General features: G+C 39.2%; 1 long non-coding RNA gene across 1 annotated transcript in view; it reads left to right on the forward strand.

The window, feature by feature from the left end:
• LOC103236017 (uncharacterized) overlaps positions 1–7,640 on the forward strand; it is a 46,443-nt gene extending 38,803 nt beyond the window's left edge. The window contains exons 4-5 of the long non-coding RNA XR_012093391.1: positions 7,030–7,151; positions 7,245–7,640. This is a non-coding gene — a long non-coding RNA (uncharacterized lncRNA). The remainder of the gene's footprint in view (positions 1–7,029; positions 7,152–7,244) is intronic.
• The last annotated feature ends 6,327 nt before the right edge of the window (positions 7,641–13,967 follow it).

Raw genomic sequence — 13,967 nt, forward strand, 5'->3', positions numbered from 1 at the left:
TTTTCCTTTCTATAGATATCAAAGGACCTGCTGAGAATTGTTTTGAGAGGAGAAGGGAGAAGAGGTATCAGAATAGTAAATCCTGGGCATTTGAATGTGAGGGCTTCTTCTAAAGGTTAAAAAAAAAATCATGGATTCTTCTTATGAGAATGGTTTTACCTTTTGTGACTTTTCATTTTTGGGCTTCTAGATGTTTTCAAAATTCCCAGTGTTATATATACCTTTAGGAATATAATTTATCTCCCATTATATTAGCATAAATAATATTTTATAATATTCCATCATTCTCAACTTGAATACCCAAATAGCACATTTGAAGCCCAAGATGTTTCAAATTGAACTCATTGGGTTTCTGCACCAACCATTCCTTTTTTTTATTTTTTTTTGAGATGGAGTCTCGCTCTGTCACCCAGGCTGGAGTGCAGTGGTGCGATCTTGGCTCACTGCAAGCTCCACCTCCCAGGTTCACGCCATTCTCCTGCCTCAGCTTCCCGAGTAGCTGGGACTACAGGGGCCCGCCACCAAGCCTGGCTAATTTTTTTTTTTTTTTTTTTTTTGTATTTTTAGTAGAGACGGGGTTTCACTGTGTGTTAGCCAGGATGGTCTTGATCTCCTGACCTTGTGATCTGCCTGCCTCGGCCTCCCAAAGTGCTGGGATTACAGGCGTGAGTCACTGTGCCCGGCCTCCTTTCTCCTTATTTTTAAAATAATTGTTTATTTTCTACATCTAAGGACATCTCTCCTAGATTCTAAAACACTTTCCTTTTCATGTTAAAATCTCTGTAATCAGTTGCTTCTTACTATGAATGGCGTATCATAGTTTAATTGGCAGCATTTTTCTTTCATAATGGTACATAAAATTATGGTGTACCTGACAATTGATGTCTTAGCCCTGATAAGGTAGGGTAGTTGTAAAAATGTGTAGATTGCAATTCCTCAGCATTTCACCCATTTGTCTTTTTTTTTTTTTTTTTTTTTGAGACAGAGTCTTGCTCTGTCTCCCAGGCTGGGGTGCAACGATGCTGTCTTGGCTTACTGCCACCTCCACTTCCAGGGTTCAAGTGATTTTCCTGCTTCAGCCTCTGAGTAGCTGGGATTACAGGTGTCCACCACCATGCCCAGCTAATTTTTGTATTTTTGGTAGAAACGGGGTTTCACCATGTTGGCCAGACAGGTCTCGAACTCTTGACCTCAGGTGATCTGCCGGCCTCGGCCTCCCAAAGTGCTGGGATTACAGGCGAGTCACCATGCCTGGTCCATTTGTCTTTTTCTGCCTACACTTCTACATTGTGATTCATTTCCTCACTATTTCTTTTCTTCCTGTTTTAAAACAATTGAGATAATATTTACTTAACATAAAATTTACAATTTTATGTACACCCTTTCAAGGTGTACAACTTAATGTTTTCAAAATATATTCACAATGTTATGCAACTATCACCACTACTAGTTCTAGAACATTTCTTTTTTTTTTTTTTTTTCTGAGATGGAGTCTCGCTTTGTCACTGAGGCTGGAGTGCGGTGGTGTGATCTTGGCTCACTGCAGCCTCTGCCTCCTGGGTTCAAGCGATTCTCGTGCTTCAGTCTCCCGAGCAGCTGAGACTACAGGCACCCGCCACCACACCTGGGTAATTTCTGTATTTTTAGTAGAGACGAGGATTCGTCATGTTGGCCAGGCTGGCCTTGATCTCCTGACCTCAGGTGATCTACTCGCCTCGGCCTCCCAAAGTGCTGGGATTACAGGCATGAGCCACCACGCCTGGCCAGAACATTTCAATCATCCAAAAGGGGCCCCATATGTGCTAATTTCTCCTTCCATTTAGCTTCTGGCAACCACTAATCTATTTTCTGTTTCTATTGATTTGCCTATTCTGGACATTCCTTGAAAGGGAGTAATAATGCTGGAGAGTGCTGAAAATGCTGAAATGCTAAAAAGTGGTGGACATGTTAGGGCAGCAGGAGCCTAGGAGAGCCAGAGTAACAACATTTTCAAATAAACTCTATCTTAAAACTAGCAAGGCATATTCCTTGCCAGTCATGATCTATGGTCCTAAGATGTTTACCACTAAGGAAGCGCTTGGTAATGCCTGCAAGGACAAACTCCTACAACAGAAAAGTCCAGATGTCACAGCACCCGTAACAATATATGCTTTCAAGATATAGTTATGCTTCGATGGACTTACACACTAAGATATCAAGGATAGTTTTCTTTAAATCAATAGAATAATACATTTAGTCATGCTGTCAGCCCACCTGCACATAGGCACACCCAGTTTAATCTTTACGTAGGCAAGACTTTTTATAAGAAAAACTTAAAGACAGTACATTCCTCTGCTTGCATTTTGAGGATGCTCTACTGGGTCACAGAGTGGCTTTCAATAAACTCTCTCTTCTCACAGAACTCTGAGACTCACCTTGAATTCCTTCCTGTGTGAGATCCAAGAACCTTTTCTTGGGGTGTGGGTCTTGAAAAGACCCCTTTCTTGCATCATCTTCTGGGGACACCATAAAGGGACCTTAAGATGAGAAGAAATTCAGTCTGCACAGCACTCATTGGCCCCTCTGGTTAGTTGGGTCCATCTTGGTGTCCTCTATTAGGTTTAGGCAAAGCCGATATTCAGGTTAGAGTCTGAGCCCATGAGGTTAGAGTCCCTGGGGTATAATAAAAATGGAAGTAGCCTTGCAAGATCTTTGCCACTATGTGCTTTGTATTAATCCACCTGGTCCCCTTTGCCAGGTGTGGAAAAGCTATAGCTCTCATGATTTTCCAGCTTGATGCCTTTGCTTTTACTGCAGTTCTATGCTGGCCTTGTATGGCTGACCCAGAGGTTCACTACTTTCACTTTTCATGCTTGCCATCTGATTACCACATCTGAAGTTCTCTGTTTCTCTCTTTTCTTTCTTCCTGCTTTGAATCTGCTGTTATTAGGCTAGTGGTGCTGAGATAAAATATTGTTCAAAGTTACTTGGAGATTTTTTTTTTCTTGTACAGTTCAACCAGTTCTGGCTAAAATGTAAACATTAGAAACTCATTTGAAACTGAAGGAAAAAAAAAAGGTGAAAAAGCCCTTTTTAAAAAACCAAACCCCCGCCAAAGACCTCTTTACCCAAAGTTTTGGTTTACATCTTTCCTTGGATTACTTGTTGGATGTCTGGGTGATTTCCAATTAAGAAAGTTTATGATATGGGAAAACAGGTTTCTAAAATTGTGGAATGGTTTTATTTATAAAATGCTAACATCTGACAAATAGTTCAGGATTTCCTGCTTCCTAAGTTTCTGGATTCATGGATGAGTGGTGCCCTTTGTTGTCCCTTCTCTTCCCTTTCTTGTCCCTTTTCCTTTTTGCACTCTGCTTAGCCTTCTGAACCCAAGGAGACACAGAGATACCCATGTTCCTTTTATTCCCCAGGGATTGGGGGTTAGGGGTCCCTGGTTGTTGGATCCTTTGGGCCATGTCTGCTGAGGAGCCTGGAGTTATGGGATCCTCCAGGTCGGCTGCCACCCTGTTGGACAGGGTTTTTCAACCTTTAGGGGTCTAGGGTTGCAATGTCTCCCTGATGGATAAAGTGTTAGAGGTACGAGAGATATTTGTCAGCACCTACTGCTTCTTGGTCCCCCTTGTCCCCTTTTTCTGTTGAATACTTGCTGTCTGTGCCTCACTAGTGATGGATGTCGACCTATGTTTTCATGCCCTGAAGTTAATAGCTATCGTTTTCTTTCTGGTCTTAATGATTTTTGTTCTTTGGGCTATTTAATTTGGCATCTCTCTGGATAGCATTGGAGAGGAGAGCCTCCTGGGATCTAGTCTTATTGAGAAAAATAATCATTTTGTCAAATTCAGAAGTTATCTAAAGGTCAACTCAAATTATGAACTTAAAAACGATTACTTATGAAACAAAGTGAAAAAGAACTAGTAAGTAGGGGGGAGAGAGAGAAACATAAAGTTATGAAGATGTATTTTTTGGTAAGTTAGGTTATTTAAAAAAGAGAATATTTTGCATGAAAAAGGATCTTGTATGGTAAATTTCTGTCCTAAAATAAAATGACTGATTAAGAAAAAGGTAAGTTTAGGACAAGTCAGAAAGTCCAAGCTTGTTGTAGGTGGTCTGTATAAGTTGTGATAAGCTTTGTGAAGGGGAATTTTTGAAAGGAATTTTGTATGTGATTAAGTTGGTTATAATTAAAAGGAAATAATTTATAATAGTCTTTCTAGGATTAGACCCCTGTGTTAAAACAAGATTTTCTTAAGGTGTTGATTTGCTCTTAATGAAATTGCAAGAAATTTTTACTTTTAATTTTATAATCTATTTCTTTAAAAAATCTCTCAATCATATCTCAGTTCAACTTTTCCGTGTCCTGCTGCTTTCAGCTTTTTCTCCCCTTGAGAAAGCCTGAGATAATAACTCTCTCCTTCAGCGTTTTTGTTAGCTCCTGTAACTTTTTTCTTCCAGTTCCAACTGTTGTTGTGGCCTAATGCTAAAATGTTTTATGTTGCAAGTTTAGAGAAGCAATGCTTTCCTCCAGTATAATTTTATTTTGTACTGTTGACTTTTCTTGATATGTCTAAATTTTCAATGTAATCAGAAAACTCATGCTCTTCCCAAGAGTCACATATTTCCCCACTCTACTGATAACCTGAACTTTCTTAAATAACCTGTGTCTTTCTTAAATTCAAGCAGTTTTTTTCCCATCAAGTTTGACTTCCAGACTATCTAAGTGGGCTTCTCACAAGGAGAAGCAGTCATATTGCAGAAGTTTTTTTCGATGTTTCGGTAACTGACTTAAGAAACAGGATTTTGCAATTCCTATGTCTTTATTAGGTTTTCAACTGCTTTTTAAAAAAAACGGCTAAAGTTTTTACATCCATATGGCTTTCTGTGTTCTCTTTAAAGCCTTTTAATTACTACTTTGGTTAAATGAGTAACTATTATTTTACAGTGACCTGTGCATCTGTTTTTATCAAATGTTTTAAGCCTTCATCATTTTTAACAAACATCTGTAAAATTAAACCCTAAATGAAGTCCGACTAATTGCTGGGGATTATTAAAGCTATAAAAATTAATCGCACAAAGTTATAAAATCTTTTTACAGCTTCCCGTCATGTCATGGACTTCATTATCACCATCTCTAGCTCCCTTGTAAAAGGTTCTTATCAGGTACTATTAATCAATCCTGTGCTATTAAGTTACAGGGCTTTGACTCCTGAGTACACATATGTTATCTAAAGAAGGCACTGACTCATGCAAGTATCTGACATCAAACTCAAGTTAACCAAAGCCTTGTCTCTGGACCTGGCAAAGGCAACCCTCAGAGTAAACAGCTTTCATGAAACACAGGGACAGGCCTGTGTTAACAACCATTAAGATTTAGTTAATAATTTTGTCTTTACCTGAAATCATCCTTATGTTTTGTTTTACCTCCAGAACTTAAAACTATTAAATCCCACCAGGCCCAGAGACTATCACATGAGATTGTAAAGGCTGGTTTTGAGGAGTAAAATTAATTCAGACCCTCCAAATCAAGGATGGTACACAGATTCCTAAATAGCTGAACAAAATGCTATGATTTGTATAGCTAATTGCTAAAAGCCAAGATTGCAGTAGGTTGATGCATAGAATTTATAGTTAAGTCAATTTTTGTAACCTTACATTTTGGCTTTTGGTTTTGGGATTTATTTTGCTTAAAAGAGTTTTTAAGGTTAATGAGTGTCTACCTACTTCCATTCCCATCTGGCCTAGTGCATTTAGTTGGCTATCAGTCTTTTGACTCTAAGTCCCCTAGCCATAGAGTTTCCACCAAGGGCCATGATGGATCTGGGACAGATAACACACCTTTGGGACATGATAACACACATTCAGCGTCAATATGGGACAAAATAAAAGCTTGGGATACCTTGATGGTATCCTAAAAAGGATGGAATATAAATGTAAAAAAATAAAATAAAATCCTAAGAACCCCAACAGAATGGACTCCTCTCTTGACAAAAAGAAATAATAATAATAATTTAAAAAACATTTAAAGTGTAGTTTAGGCCATGAAGGGAAGCTGGGGGTCACATATGTCTCACTATACATCTCCCCCGCCCTCTCCCGGAATTCAGGCACAACCAACCAGCATTAACATTAAAATTGTGATCATAAGATTGACAGAACAGACTCTTCCTTTTAAAATAGTGATCATAAGATTGACAAAACAGACTCTTCCTTTTAAAATAGTGATCATAGGATTGACAGAACAGACTTTTTTAGGTTTTTATTTATTTATTTATTTTTAAAATTTGGATAGTTTTTGGGGAAGAGGTGGTTTTTGGTTCCATGGATAAGTTCTTTAGTGACAATTTCTGAGTTTTGGTGTACCCATCACCCAAGCAGTATAGAGTGTACCCAATATGTAGTCTTTGATCCCTCAACCCCCTTTCACCCTTCCTCCCCAATCCCCAAAGTCTTTCTAATGCCTTTGGGTCCTCATAGCTTAGCTCCCACTTATCAGTGAGGACACACAATATTTGGTTTTCCATTCCTGAGTTACTTCATTTAGAATAATGGCCTCCAACTCCATCCAAGTTGTTGCAAGGGTCATTATTTCATTTCGTTTTATGGCTGAGTAGTATTCCATGGTGTATACGTGCTACATTTTCTTTACCCACTTGTTGGTTGATGGGCACTTAGGTTGTTTCCATATCTTTGCAATTGTGAATTGTGCTGCTATAAACATGTGTGTGCATATGTCTTTTTCACTGCTGACTTTTTTCCCTTTGGGTACTGGGATTGCTGGATTGAATGGTAGTTCTACTTTTCGTTCTTTAAGGAATCTGTACACTGTTTTATATAGTGGTGGTTGCAGTTTATATTCCCACCAACAGTGTAAAAGTGTTCCCTTTTCACCACATCCACACCAACATTTATTTCTTTTTGATTTTTAAATTACGGCCATTCTTACAGGAGTAAGGTGGTATCTCATTGTGTTTTTAAAAATTTTTATTTATTATTATTATTGTTATTATTCTTATTCTTCTTATTATTTTTGAGACGGAGTCTCACTCTGTCACCTAGGCTGGAGTGCTGTGACGTGATCTCAGCTTACTGCAACCTCCACCTCCTGCGTTCAAGCGATTCTCCTGCCTCAGCCTCTTGAGTAGCTGGGACCACAGGTATGTGCCACCACACTCAGCTAATTTTTGTAGTTTTAGTAGAGATGGGATTTCGGCATGTTGGCCAGGCTAGTCTTGAACTCCTGACCTCAGGTGATCCACCTGCCGCGGCCTCCCAAAGTGCTGGGATTACAGGTGTGAGCCACTGCGCCTGACCGGAAAACATTCTTTATGGCAATAAGATGTCAAATTATGAACAGGATCTAAGATCATGCCAGGTAAGGGTTAAGTCTCCATCCCAAGGTAAACAATGTTATACGTTACATGCACGTTCGTTCAATATACATGCATTAGGACCACGTCCATAGATATTCATAGCTCCCCTGTTCAATGAGGGGACTTAGTCTTATTAAATACTTGGAAAGAGGGAATTCCTCAAAGATTAATTACAACCCAAATGGAAGGGCCCCTATCAGGTTATTTTTAAGCACCCCCACTGCTGTTAAACTTCAGCTGAATGACTACTGTCTACACATGTCCAAAATTAAACCTGTTTCTTATGAGTCCCTGCAGGCACCTGAGAAAATCACCACAACCCACACTTGTGAACCCCTAGAAGACCTAAAGCTGTGGTTTTACAAATAAACAGATAAGTAACATTCCTATTCTTTCCTATAGGTACTCAATCTTCTTAACAACTCCCATCCCACACAGGTTTGCATCCCCAACAGATACCTATGGCTATGTGGACACCCATTCGATCAACCTATAAAAGACTTGTCTCTCATTTGAGATTGTGAAACCCATGGTTATCAGTGTATATGAAAATGTTTGGTTCAGGGGTCAATGTACAATATGACAAGCAAAGTCCTCTAATATACAGTTATATAACATCACTCACCTGGGAGCTAAGTGGTCAATTGGCCTTATATTGGCTGGAGTTGGAGCCCCAGAGGGAAAATTTGCTTATTATTAGGCAAATCTTCAAAACTTTACTTCTTCATTTCTAAACACTGTCTCATAAAATGGGAGATGCTTTAGATGAATTAAGATTAGCACTAGATTACTTATTGGTTGAAAAGTAGCACTAGATTACTTATTGGTTGAACAAGGAGGAGTGTGCACCAAAATCAATATAACCTGCTGCAGTTATGTAAACACCTCAGCTCACATGGAAGAAGATATACAGAAAATACATGAATAAGCTGTGTGGTTGCATAAATATAACCAAGGCACCAATCCCAACTGTATCTGGTCAGCCATTAGAAGCACCCTCCTGAGTCTCACTTGGTTGCTGCCCTTCCTAGGGCCTTTGATAGTTATCTTATTATTAATCTTTGGCCTTTGCTTGTTTAAATTCTTGGTAAAGTTTGTGTGTTTTAGATTACAACAATTCCACATAAAGATGATACTGACACAAAGCTTCCAATCCATCCCATCTTCTGACCCGGGAAATAAAGACACCCCGCCTTTAGGCCTCGGAGATCAGGCATCTAGAGATTTTTACTCCTCCAATACTTGGCAGGGTCTATGCCCATAGACTCAGCAGGATACCATGTAAATGAGGACCTCCCTTGGTACTACCCCAGAGACCAACTGTAGACCCTTATGAGAAAATCCTGTCCCAAAAATGAACATCCACTGTCAGCAGGAAAAAGTTACAGAAGACCAGCCTTTGCCCTTCATCTCCCCTTACGATTAAGGGTCCTCTCGTAAGCAGAGTGGGGAATGTTAGGAAAGCAGGAGCCTAGGTGACCTAGAGTGTCACCATTTTAAAATAAACTCCCCCTGAAAACTAGCAAGGCACCTGTACACATCCGTTTAGCAAGTATATCCTTATGTAACTGGAAGAAAGAGTGTTATTTTAGAATACGCCTATAATTTGTAATAATTGGCCAAGGGAAAAAAAGCTCACATTGGTGTAGGAAAAGTGCCCTAATGGTCATGGCTAATAATGTGGGATGGTGGTTCTGGTCAGTGATTTGAGGGAAGGGATGTAGATAATATATTGTTGTAAGTAATACAAATAAAATAATATTGTTGTAAGTAATAAAGTAGGAGAAATATTTGGTCTTTTGCTTTTGGGTTGGTGCAACAGTAGTACCATTACTTGGAGGAGAACATAGAGAAGAATAAGAATAGGCTTGAATAAGATGAGTGAGAAGAGAGAAGTATTCCATAAGTGGAGATGGCCAGGGAACACCAGGGCAGCAGAATCTAACTCTGAATTTAATGCTGTTGTCTGTTCATATTGCACTACACTGTAATCTCCCTATCTTTCCTAAACCATTGGCAAAGTCTGCTATCCACGAGGGCCTTGGGTCGGTGGTGCTTTGGGAAATACCAGAAGAGGGAAAGTGTGGCAAATGTGTAGTGTCACAGATGACAGGAGGAAAGCTGGCCAGTGGGATGGATGATTAAAAAAAAATTTCAGTGGGAGTCGGAATTCAGACCATGTAAATGGTCTGAATTAAGAAAATTTCAAGAGATAAAAAATGTTTCTAGTGAGCCAAAGTGAAAGCTCTTCATGAAGATTTCTTTATAGAGGCTCTCTAGTGCTTGTCCTCATTTCCTGAAATCTCATGTGTATCTGACTCTCCTGGTGCCTGCCTCAAACATTCACTGTGGCAATTATATGAGCAGCCTGGAGAATCCTAATCCCAGTGGTCTCACTCCCTGGATCTACTTTCTCTTAAAAATCATTCCCCTACGTTTCTGTCACTTGGTTGAAGCTTAGTAGATAGCTCCACATCTCCAGCCAGAACAGCACTAGAATTTCAGGACTAGGGCAATAGAGTCTGATATTAAATTCTATCTATCTATCTATCTATCTATCTATCTATCTATCTATCTATCTTCTACAGAACAATTTGTGGGATAGTAGCTTTGGGGTCCCAGATCTGGGATGGGCGTGGTCCTCCATACTAGTTCTCCTGGGTGATATTTCTGTTAGTTTGAATAGTAATCACACTTTTATTACTGTTTCATCTTTTTTTTCACTCTTAGACTGATTTTATCATGTGTATAAAACATACACACACCTACATTTCAAGGATAAACATTAATCCTCGAAAAATATGTGGTCTAAAACTATACTGAGGAGAGAAAGAGAGGACACTTTAATTGCCACATGATTAACACGAGGTCACCACACAGCTTTCACAAATCTACAACTCATTCTATTTAGGCTGAGCCAAGTTCTCCTTTGGGTCAGCCAGAGCACAATTAATGGAGCAATTTGACTCTTCAATGACAGATCTCTGATTTCCAGAAAAGAGACTTTGAAGTACCCAATTCTAGTAAACATGCAATTAAATTTCCAGCTAAATGACCTTTGCTCCTGTAGTCTTCATCTTGGGGAAGGGAAAGAAGAAGGCTTATTCTGTTTAGTTTGATTTTTATAATAGGGTTTGTCTCTGTTATAATTCTTGTTCGATATTTAAAATGTTAGCTAAGGGAAAACTTCTGTTTGGTTTTATTTAGTGGGAAGAAACGAATCCTCATTGAGTGCTTATTTTGTTAACATCAGGCACTTTATATACAGTCAATTTAATCCTGACCACAACCCTGTGAGGTGAGTATTATGTACCATATTAACAAACAAGACAACATGCTTACCCTGTTTGATCCTTTCAGTGTTTGTCAGGGAAGCAGAGGTTTGATTTGAAGTCTGATTACGAAGTCCATGTTTGCTGTCAAGTTGCTGATCTTGAAAGTTTTAGGCTGTTTGATGAAATTTGGGCTTTGTAGTCTCCGCTTTCTTGCTGTTATCTATAAATAGAACTTGGAGAAATTGTTCAGTTTTATGTTTGAGAGATTGTTTACATTTGAGATTTTGTACTTTTTATTGTTGTAAAGTTAATAGTTACTCTATGGGATTACTACTCTAGGTCATAGTTAGAATGCAGGAAAAATATTTTTTCATCGTTGGATGAGTATCTGTAAGTCAACAATTCACACTAATATAATTATTTTAGTATTGAGATACCAAATATAACTTTTCTCTGTTACTCAGATTTTATCTTTAACATTACCTCTTCAAGGTCGGCCTCCCTAAATCTCTCAGACTAGGTCAGGGACCCTCTGTTACAAGCCACCTATACTTTTCATTCATAGTACTTTAAACTTTTATTAATACTTTCAAAATTTGGTGGGCTCTCTTTTATCTCAGTTTCATCTTGCGATTTCTCTAGGGTGAATATAGCATGCAAGACTGAAGTGCACTTGCAGAATAGCAGGGAAACATTCACAGAATGGACCTGAGCTGCCCTGAGGCAGGGTCAGCATAATGCGTTATTCCTCAAGAAAATGAAGGTCAGAGACTGGAAGATAATGCAGAAAGAGACACTGAGTTGTCAAACATCGCATATGTTTTATTGAATATTAATGAAATACAAAATGAGTGATTATATGTCAAGCACCTTCACATTCTGCTAATGGTAGAAACAAAGCACAGTCATCAAATCAAATAATAAAAACCTAAAAGCCAGAGAACACAGCTCTAAAGACAATGAATGCCATATTTTCTAAAAGGCTTAGTATAAATATAAAAATATGTAAGTATTTTATACACACACATTGCTATTTTAGTATTTACAGTTTACCTTAGGACCATACTTTCAGAGTTCATTTCTACAGTTTGTTACAGCTTACCTCGATAACTAAAATCTGTTTTCCAATCTAAAATAAGTCTACCTTTTCATTCTGGCTTGGAACAGCCCATAATCTTTTTCTTAATCAATTTGTAATCATCTATTATTTGTGTGTTTATGTGTTTAATGTCGATTCCCCTTATGAGACTGTAAGCTCTGTGAAGGTAAGGACCGTGTATGTTCTGTTCAAATCATGTACACAGTGCCTGCCTACCAATAATGCCTGACCTACAGTCATTTTATAGACTACTTGTTTACTGAATGTTGAGTGACTAGGGCCAGGAACGTCTGCACACTGAGCCAGCTTGAAATAATGACAGGATAAATTTGGCCTCTGTAGCATGAATATAAATGTTGCTTAAAAACCTTTCTTGTTGGCCGGGCTCAGTGGCTCATGCCTGTAATCCCAGCACTTTGGGAGGCCGACACGGGCGGATCAGGAGATCAGGAGAATGAGACCATCCTGGCTAACACGGTGAAACCCTGTCTCTACTAAAAATACAAAACATTAGCTGGCCTGGTGGCGGGTGCCTGTAGTCCCACCTTGTCAGGAGGCTGAGGCAGGAAAATGGCGTGAACCCGGGAGGCAGAGCTTACAGTGAGCCGAGATTGTGCCACTGCACTCCAGGCTGGGTGACAGAGCGAGACTCTGTCTCCAACAACAACAACAATAACAACTACAATGACAAACAATAACCCCTTGTTAAAAATCCTTTCCTTTAATCTTAGATCTGCATCTAGTCATTGTATGTTTTACAGATCCATGGATGATTCTAGGTTTAGTTCTTTGTGAGACTGCCAGAAACTCCAGAGGCTGGGTCAGTGCATAAAGAGAGGCCATTGGAGAGAATGTCTGCTGGATTGCTGAAGACAATTGCTTCTGAGAATAGATCATAACTTAGGAAGAAACAATTCAGTACCAAAAGAATAATTGGAACCCTTCTGGAAAAACCTAATAAGGTACCTCAAGACTTCTAGATACTAGATAAAAATAGCATGAGCATGCTGTTGGAGAGTTTTAAAGGCCTAATTTTTTAGTTAATTGTTTTTTAATATTACATAAATAACATTTGTTATAGATGTAAGTTAGGGTGGTTTTAATCCGTCTTTCCCCAGGTAAATAACTGTGTATAATTATCTTTTGATAATGGCCAGCATGTCTTTACATTCCTCAGGCTTTCTCTTCCAGATATATGTGCTATCTCTTGGTCTACAGATGGCATTCTAGCTATCAGGATACCATGAAAAAAAAATCTGGGATATTGGAAAGGGCACATTTTTTTTTTGAGGTCATCAGGGTGCTCTATGCAAACCATGGTTGAACACTTGAAGATGTCGAGTAGCTGCTTGAAGATTTCCTGATAAAGAGCTACCCAGCGCCATGTTCTGCCAGCAGTCATAGGTACTTGGATTTTCTCTCTTCAGATTTAGCTCCTTCTTCTTTTGTCAAACTGCCTGGACAGAGATGCAATTGCTTCCTGGTCTTAGAGTCTCTCCACTGGCCTCAACTTTCTAATTGTTATCTCCCCAGAGATAATATGAGTTATAATCTTCCCAAAGATGCTAGATGTCTAGAATCATTTCCAGAATGCTCCCAGACCATCATAAAAATAAAGCACCTGCTCATTCCCCCCAGGACTCAAGTCATGCCTGTTCATGTATCTTCCATTCAATTTGCACCATATGTGTGGTTTAGGACAGTCTTTCTTGAGTGATCCATAGTGAAGAATGACTTTTTGTTTGTTTTATTTTCAGTGTATTGTGGACTGGTACTTTGTGTGAAATGTAATAAAGTTAGTTGTTAGAAATGTAAAATCGTAAATAAAAACAGACATACAAAATACAAACCACATTTTTTATTAGTAGATTCAAAAGACAAAATTACTCTGCCAATGTGCTAGTTTCTTTTTTGACATTTAAAATTCAGATTAGACTTTATTTAAGCCAGGCGCAGTGGCTCACGTCTGTAATCCCAGCACTTTGGGAGGCCAAGACGGGCGGATCACGAGGTCAGGAGATCGAGACCATCCTGGCTAACATGGTGAAACCCCATCTCTACTAAAAATACAAAAAATTAGCTGGGTGTGGTGGCGGGCGCCTGTAGTCCCAGCTACTCGGGAGGCTGAGGCAGGAGAATGGTGTGAACCCGGGAGGCGGAGCTTACAGTGAGCGAAGATCATGCCACTACACTCCAGCCTGGGTGACAGCGAGACTCCGTCTCAAA

This window comes from Chlorocebus sabaeus, chromosome 7 (assembly GCF_047675955.1).
Source record: "Chlorocebus sabaeus isolate Y175 chromosome 7, mChlSab1.0.hap1, whole genome shotgun sequence".
NCBI classification, from domain to species: domain Eukaryota; kingdom Metazoa; phylum Chordata; class Mammalia; order Primates; family Cercopithecidae; genus Chlorocebus; species Chlorocebus sabaeus.